The sequence below is a fragment of the Akebia trifoliata genome, chromosome 3 (genome assembly GCF_017979445.1).
Source record: "Akebia trifoliata isolate Shusen 1 chromosome 3, ASM1797944v1, whole genome shotgun sequence".
NCBI classification, from domain to species: Eukaryota; Viridiplantae; Streptophyta; class Magnoliopsida; order Ranunculales; family Lardizabalaceae; genus Akebia; species Akebia trifoliata.
Window position 1 is genome coordinate 6,565,159 of NC_141377.1, and position 8,201 is coordinate 6,573,359.

Genomic DNA, 8,201 nt, shown 5'->3' on the forward strand with positions numbered 1-8,201 from the left:
TAAATTTTATATTTAAAAACTAAATATAACATAAAAACAAAACTACTACTAAATAAAATCATACAACCTTCAAATCCATCATTGAGAGTACATTCAGCCAAACCATGCTTAACTTCACATTAATATTGACTAATTGTCCATAAGTCGTAATATTAAAATGAAATAAAAAACCTATAATTAATATAAAAATATTCGTATATTAGTATATAGTGTTGGGTTTGGGTTGGGTTGGGGTGCTCGTACCCTCAATCCGAATTAAAATCGGGTTAAGATATTCTAACCCAAGTGCAATTCGGGCCAGGCCGCCCAAGTTGTAGCCCTAGCAAAGTCGAATTCTAGTATATATATATAGATAGATAGAGAGAGAGAGAGAGAGAGAGAGAGAGAGAGAGAGAGAGAGAGAGAGAGAGTCGTGCTGGGGTGACACAGGATTTATTGTAATTCTCACAAGTCTGACGTGGACATGCATCCAAAATCGTAGATGGTTTTTACTCGTATCACGAGGAAACACATCGATGGTTATGTGAACATCCCACGTCAGACTTGTAAGAATCGCAGTAAATACTTTTTGTCATTTCAACTTTTTCCATGAATTTTTGAGTTTTGTATTAGTTTATATATATATACTAATACAAAACTCAAAAATTAATAAATAGAAATACCTCAATTAACACATACATTAACCTATCATGTAAATTACATTTTTTTTTTATCACATCTCAATACTATGTGTTTGATGAAAATACAGGAGACCCAAAAAATCTACAAAAAATTCACAAAGAAGAAATTCTCTATTTTCTCACGTCTCAGCTGTGAGTTTGATGGAGCCCACCTCTCAGTCCTAGTTTTGATGGAGAGCCTAAAAAAAAAGTAAAAACCCCATAGGTTCTCACATACAAAATCTCATTTTCTCACATCTCTGCTGGAGAGCCTAACCCTCCCAATAAAAGTATCTATTTTTCATGGAGAACCTCAACACACATCCACAACTAAATTCTCAATAAATGACAAATTGAAGATTAAAAAGGAAAGATGGAAATCTTCTTCTTTCCCTGAATCTTCAAAATAAAAATTCAAATCTTTCAACTACGCGATAAAGGAGAATTAGATAAACAAATTGATTAAGAGAAGATCTTTCTGGTGGTTTAGATCTTTATCGAAGCTTTTCAACCTCTTTTCCGAAAAAACTCGAATTTCAATTTATCAGATTTTAGGTTTGACAAATCAACAGTACATGAGAATCGGTTCTCATGGTCGAACCAACATTATTGAGAAAACCAATGGTTCTTGTTACAACACCGGTCCATAGTAAATTGGGCCAACATTTTTAAAAAACCGGTTTGACCCTGTCGGACTGTTGATCCGGTTTTTAAAACACTGAATAAACCTCAACAATTTTCAATAAAGCAGATTCCATTTCTTCTTTCATAAGCTCAAAGTTTCTAAGCGTGGGAGATATGTAAATTTTTTTTTTAAACAATAATCATGTGGTTGTGATTTATTTACATGTTTTTGAAATCCATGATAGGAAAAATCTTGGCTTTAAAGTCATATTTTTTAATGTTTTATTTTTTTGTTTTGGTTTGTTTTTTATTTTAAAAGCCACATCGGTTAAAAGAAGATTTGGGAACCAACTCTTGTATTGGAATTGCTTCTCTTAGACTTGAAAACTAAGAGAGGAAGTGGACGGGTTCTCATGCTCACATGGGGGCTCATGAGGGAAACCCATTGGTTTATTGCGGGATCGGTCCAAGCTTTGAAATCCCTTAGTGTGTAGTACCACCTAATACAAAAAGAGTCGTGCTGGGGTGACACAGGATTTACTATGAACATCCCACGTCAGAATTTTGAGAATCATAGTAAATACCCTATGTCATTCCAGCATTTTTCATACAAAAATAAGAAGATGAATAGACTAGGGTTTTAATTTATGGATGAGGTTTTGGGGTGAATTTTATTTTCTCAAGGGAATAGGTGGGAAAATGAAATTCCGCTCTGCTGGGTTTTTGGATGAGGTTGGAAATTAATTTTCTCTAAATATTCAATCAAACACTTGCAAATTATAATGGAAAATGAGTTTTCAACTCATTTTCCATGACCAATCAAACACACCATTAATTCAATTAACTCAATGGTTATTGTTACGATAATAATAATAATAATAATAATAATAATAAAATAGATTTGTGGGCATTGAAACCTTTGGGGAGGTTTGAGCTCATCTACACAAGGTATATGAGTCGTTAACATTCAATTATGGTGTGAATAGACACCATAAAAAGATTTTATAAAATTCTATTTTTTGACTTGTAGTGACTTACATATCTAAAAGATAAGGGAAAGTGATCTACCTAGAAATCTAAGGTAAGGAGGTTCTGTTGAGGGACAAGAAAAGTGTTAGGTACCTTGTCCGTCCCATCCTAAGATGGTTACCAATAGATAATCATAGGTGAATATTAGAAAACTATTTATTTATTTATTTATTTTTGAAGACAAAAAAATTATAAAAAATAAGAAAAATTAACTATAATTTTGTTTTTGAAAAATGAACAAATCAATATGATGGAAACCCACATAGATCTCATCATTTGGAGTCCTAAAACTTCAAAACAAGTTTATGTGCTCCTTAGGGAGACTTTATTTATTAGTTTGATTATTTGATGAGGTTCATGATTTGAACCATATTAAGTAGAAATTAAGATTACATGCATGAGATTTTGTCTATTTTTACACTATTTTTGTTAGCTCTAAAAGTTGAATATAGGTCCATCGGAACCTACATTCTTGCTTGTAATAATTTTAGAAGTGAGTGTATGCCAGTGTATGCCAGTGTATGCATGTGATGGACTTATCAATAGAAGATTACCTTCAATGAGGGTTTACTCTCTAGATCTATTGTCATCAACGGAAGTAAGTGAAAGCGTCCTCGATTCGCGGGATGTGCGGATCTGTTTTTGATTTTGAGGTTTGGGAGTCGCCACTTAGTTATTATGATCTAGGATCTGAGCATTGACTCAAAATAGATAAAAATAACTAATCTACAAAAAGAAACTAAGTCCGGGAATCACGTTACGGGGTTGGAAAGAGTTAGGCACCAACCCTGCCTGACAAATGCCGGTCTCTACTATTTTTCAAAAGACAACTACATTGCTAAAAAACCTAAAACAAATAAATAAAATAAATAGAAGAAAAATGTACCTAGATGGTCGCGATGATTTGTTCCCTTAGATCTGGTGGAGAGATTCCTTGCTTCATTTCCGTCACTGAATCCGCTTCTGATCTCCAAGATGAAGTATTTGCTTCTTAGATCTGAGTATTTTTTAAATTTTTGATAATTTTTGAGTGTTTTTGAAGGGTCTCTGGGTGTTTTTTGACCAAAAGTTAGAGTTTGGATGATAGGTAAGGGGTTAGGACTTTAAAATCAAGGTTTTGGGAAGGCTAGGGAGACTTTTTGACCTGCTTTTTCTAGGATTTTCTTTGACTTACGAAATTATGTTGTGGAGGCTCTATATTTATAGAGTTTTTTTTTTTGGAAGAATTAGGGTTCGACTAGGTCTCCTTTTAGATAAGATGAATTAGGGTTTGAACTTAAGTGTTATGAGATTGACTAGGTTTCTTTAGATTAAGGTTTCAATTAGGGTTTTGACTTAAGTCTTATGAGATTAACTTGGTATTTTTAGATTAGGGTTTCAATTAGGATTTTGACTTAAGTCTTATGAGATTGACTTGGTTAGGGTTTTAATTAGGGTTTTGACTTAAGTCTTATGAGATTGACTTGGTTTCTTTAGATTAGGATTTTGACTTAAGTCTTATGAAATTGACTTTGTTTAGATTTTTAAATTAATTTTATTAAGGTTTTAATTTAAGTTAATTAATATTTTATTTATTAATTTTGAAATTAAAAAATTAAAAAATTACCGTTTTGCCCCCGAAGAGAACTTTTGCGTTTCAAGTCGGTTTTCGATGTTCCGGGATGTTTTGAAATTGATTTTTCATAAGGAATTCAATGAAATTATTGGTTTGTATCATTTACGAATTTTTTGGCATGAAATGATCGCGAACCCTATGAGAGGTATTTTCGTAATTTTGTCGAATCTGGTGAAAATTAGCGAAATGGTTTATTTGATTTTATTTTGTTGTTTTATATATTCAAATGGATTTTTCTAAGCGTAAAGGGGCTCTAAGGATGTTTTGATGTTAGGGGTATTTTGGTAATTTGATCATTTTTGAGTGATTTTTATCGTAAAGTTTCTTTTTGTATGCAAGATGATGATTTTTATGTTTTTGAAGTTAGATTTTCCTAGCGTAGTGTAGTTTCTACAGTTTTGTTAGTTTGAGATATTTCATCTGAATTTCTGAAACATATCTAGTAATAAATAAAGCATTGGAATAATCATCGATCATTGGGAATCGTCGCCATCGGGTTGACGAGTTGATTAATCAGGCAAGTGCAAAAATGAAGTGTCTACAGTAAGATAAAAGACAATTATTTTAAAATTAAAATTACAAGGAATTGAAAGCATCTATGCTATAGAAATTGAATTGCATAAGAGTACATGAAAGTAAAGTAACATAATCTAATGCTTTCAAGGAACTTGTTGAGGACTTATTGGGGGAGATTACCTCAAAAAAGGATTACTCTCTCTCCCTAAGTCTTTAGACTAAAGATTTAGGAAACTACATTAAAAAGTATGAAATTAAACATACAAATAGGAGAAATAATTAAAATAAAGAGGAGGTAATAAAAATGGGGAGAATGAAGGGTTTAACCCCACCTTAGTTTTCTTCTTCTTCTTATTCTTGGGTCGAGTTTCTAGAAAATTTTAGAGAGATTTTGAGATAATAGGAAGGCTTAGAAAGGTTTGAGAGAAATTTGGGTAAAATTTTACATCACCAAATGAACTCATCTCTTTGCCTTGGATATAGTCTTATTTATAGGATTTGAGAGACCCTTGGGGACAAACTTATTCTAAAGCCTAGGTTTTCCAATCTTTTCAATAAATTTTTTAGAGAAAACTAAAATTACCTCTCCTCTCCTTGGACTTGATGATTTTTCACTCACCTATAGGCCTTATCAATCATGGTGATCAAGATGATAGGATTATAAAAAGTCATAATTTTTAGAGAATTCTTTGAGAAGGGTAAAAAGTCTTACGTCATTGGTTTTTGGGTCAAATCCTAGAGAACTAGGTTAGATGCCACATAAATATGGACTTGAATTTTGGACATTAAAGTTATCTAACTTAACTAATTCTCTAAAAACCTAGGGTTAGTTCACATGTTTTAGAGAATTCTATGAGTTAAGTAAAGTTAACAAAATCTCCCGAACTTAGTTTAATTACATTGAATCTTCTAGAATTGAGGACAAACTTAAATGACATAAGAGTAATCTACCTTGATTTAGTTCTAATAAGGTGAGGTTAGAATAATAATTACACTCATGTGGGGACCAATATGACCAAGGGTATTTGTTGGAAGAATAGAGAAAGTATAAGAAGACTATGATGGTGGATTTATTGAAGAATTAAAGTATGAGAAAAAGAGTAAAATGGAAGGACTTTTTTGGGAGAAAATTCATCAAGGAATGGGTTAAAGGGTAATTATCCCTAACCAAATTCTAGCACACTTGGATTTGTAACAGAATTGGCCTTCGGTGAACCAAGGCTTGAACAAAAATTATGCCTGACTGTGGGTCACCCTTGAACTAAGCAAATATTATTCCTGGCCATAGGTTACTTTTGACCAGGCAAATAATAAGCTTGGTTAAGGGTGAGGTACGGTCAGACTTAAATTTAAGCTTGATCAAGGGTAAGGTACGGCCAGACTTAAATTAAACTTTTTAAAAAATAGCTTTCAAGCCTTGTGGTTGGTTGAAAATGAGGTTTTGAACACTCTTGAAAATTGCCTAGGGTCAAGCCCCTTTTTGGAAGGTTTTTTATGCTCTCAGACTAAGCCTAAGAAAAAATAGGGTGTTTACAATAATAATAATAATAATAATAACAATAATAATAATAATAATAATAATTATTATTATTTTTATTCATTTTATTTTTTGTTCGGAGTTCCATAGATGAAGAGACCGTAGCCATGATGGATTAATCTCACCAAGAAAAGGGTTTTAGGATTCTATTTTATTTAGATTTATTCTATTTTAGATTTAATTTTTTTATTTCTAATAAGATTTTATCCGTAGGTTAATTATTGATTCGGAAGGTATTTTAGTAAGAGTCGAGTTGTAAGTTGTTAGCATTGTGGCTCTTTATTTATAAAAGGATGTAATTCCATTAATGATTATTAGAGAATATTTATTTTAGTCGTATTTTTACACAATTTTTTGTACGTTGAGCACTTGAGATCACTTTTTATCTCGTTGGAGTGGGTACATTAGGAACTAGGTTCCTAATAATTGGTATCAGGACATATTTTTCTGGGCATGCCAACGAAGAAAATGGAAAAGAAGCCATCAAAACTTGAAATCATGGATAATTACGTGGCTCGTCTTGAAGGATCCAAGGAGAACATGCAATCCGTTCTTGCAGCTATGAAACAAACTTTAGAGAAGGATTAGGATCAGACATGACAACTCATCGGGCGTTTGTCTATGCACAACCCACTAGCACATCCTCCTCATGATTGTACGGTTAAATATGTTGATGGGGAATCAAGTGTAGGTAATCGTGACATGTTAATTGAAGTCCATGTTTCAAATCGAGCACAAGAAGATGGATTTGAGGGACGAGTTCAAACAAGGTTTGCAAAAATTGACTTTCCAAAATTTAATGGGCACGAATCTCTAGACTTCATCTACAAAGTGAAATAATTTTTTTATACTGTCATACAGCAGAACATGAACAAACTCTGTTGGTTTTTTCTTTCCATATGGAGGGAACGATTTTGACATGGTATCAATGGTTCAACATTCTACATGGAGAGATATGACATTAGCTATGCTAACCCATTTTGGACCCGTGGTTTTCAAAAATTTGGACGGTTTACAGGCAAGATAAAGCAAGGACTGTTAACTGTCTCAAGTTTCCAAGGGGAATTTGAAAAGTTGACAAATCGAGTTGAAGGATGGTAGGATTGTGCATGGATGAAAACCTTTATTCAAAGCTTACGTGATGAAATTAACAAATAAGTACTAATGTTTATGCCATTGACACTCCAAGAAGCCATGTGACTTGCAAGGCGATAAAGAGAAATTATTCCTACTTCACATACAGATCACTCAATGCCGATATTGGTTACCAACGGCCAAACACACACCAACAATCCACTTGAGATGATCTTGGAACCTACTCAACGAATTTCAATTGACAATATGAAAGTTCAATGGGATAAGGAGTTGTGTTATAATTGCGATGAACGTTACACTCTAGTTCATCGATGTAAGAAGATGCAGATATATTTGCTTGAAGGATGGGATGAAGTAAACGATAAAAATATTTTAATTGACATTACTTTTCTACCATGAAGATATGGTTGATTTTTAGAGGGGGCATTGTTAGGATTCTATTTATTCATATTCAATTTTATATTTCTATTAGGATTCTATCCGTAGGTTAATTATTTATTTGGACAGATTCTGATTTCAACATTCAGATCCCTCAGTGCTAGTATTGGTTACCAATTGCCAAATTGTTGTGGTTTGTGGAGCCTGATAGTACTGGTCAACAAGGAAGTATTGTAAATCAAGCCACGATTTCACGTTGGTCGAGCTAATATTATGTAAAACCCTAGTTAGGTTTCTTGAGGTATTTATATTTCTCGTTTTTTGGTGAAAGTGTGTAATTTGTTACTACGAGTTGTTTTTCATAGTGGAATCAGTATGATCCGTGGACGTACCTCAATCTAGAGGGAATCACGTAAAATCTCTGTGTTTTTATGTGTGATTGCATCTTGTATTTGGTTTTTCGATTCGTCTTCTAGTTTCGATTCCACTTGTTTTCTTAATACAAACACACACCAACAATTCACTTGAGATGATTTTGGCACTTGTATGACAAATTTCAATTGACAAGGCGAAAGTTCGATGGGACAAGGGATTGTGTTATAATTGTGATGAATGCTACACTCTAGGCCATCCATGTAAGAAGATGCAAATATATTTACTTGAAAGACGGGGTGAAGTGAACTATAAAAATATTCTAATTGATATATATTTTTTTCCGATATGAAGATATGGTTGATTTTTAGAGGAT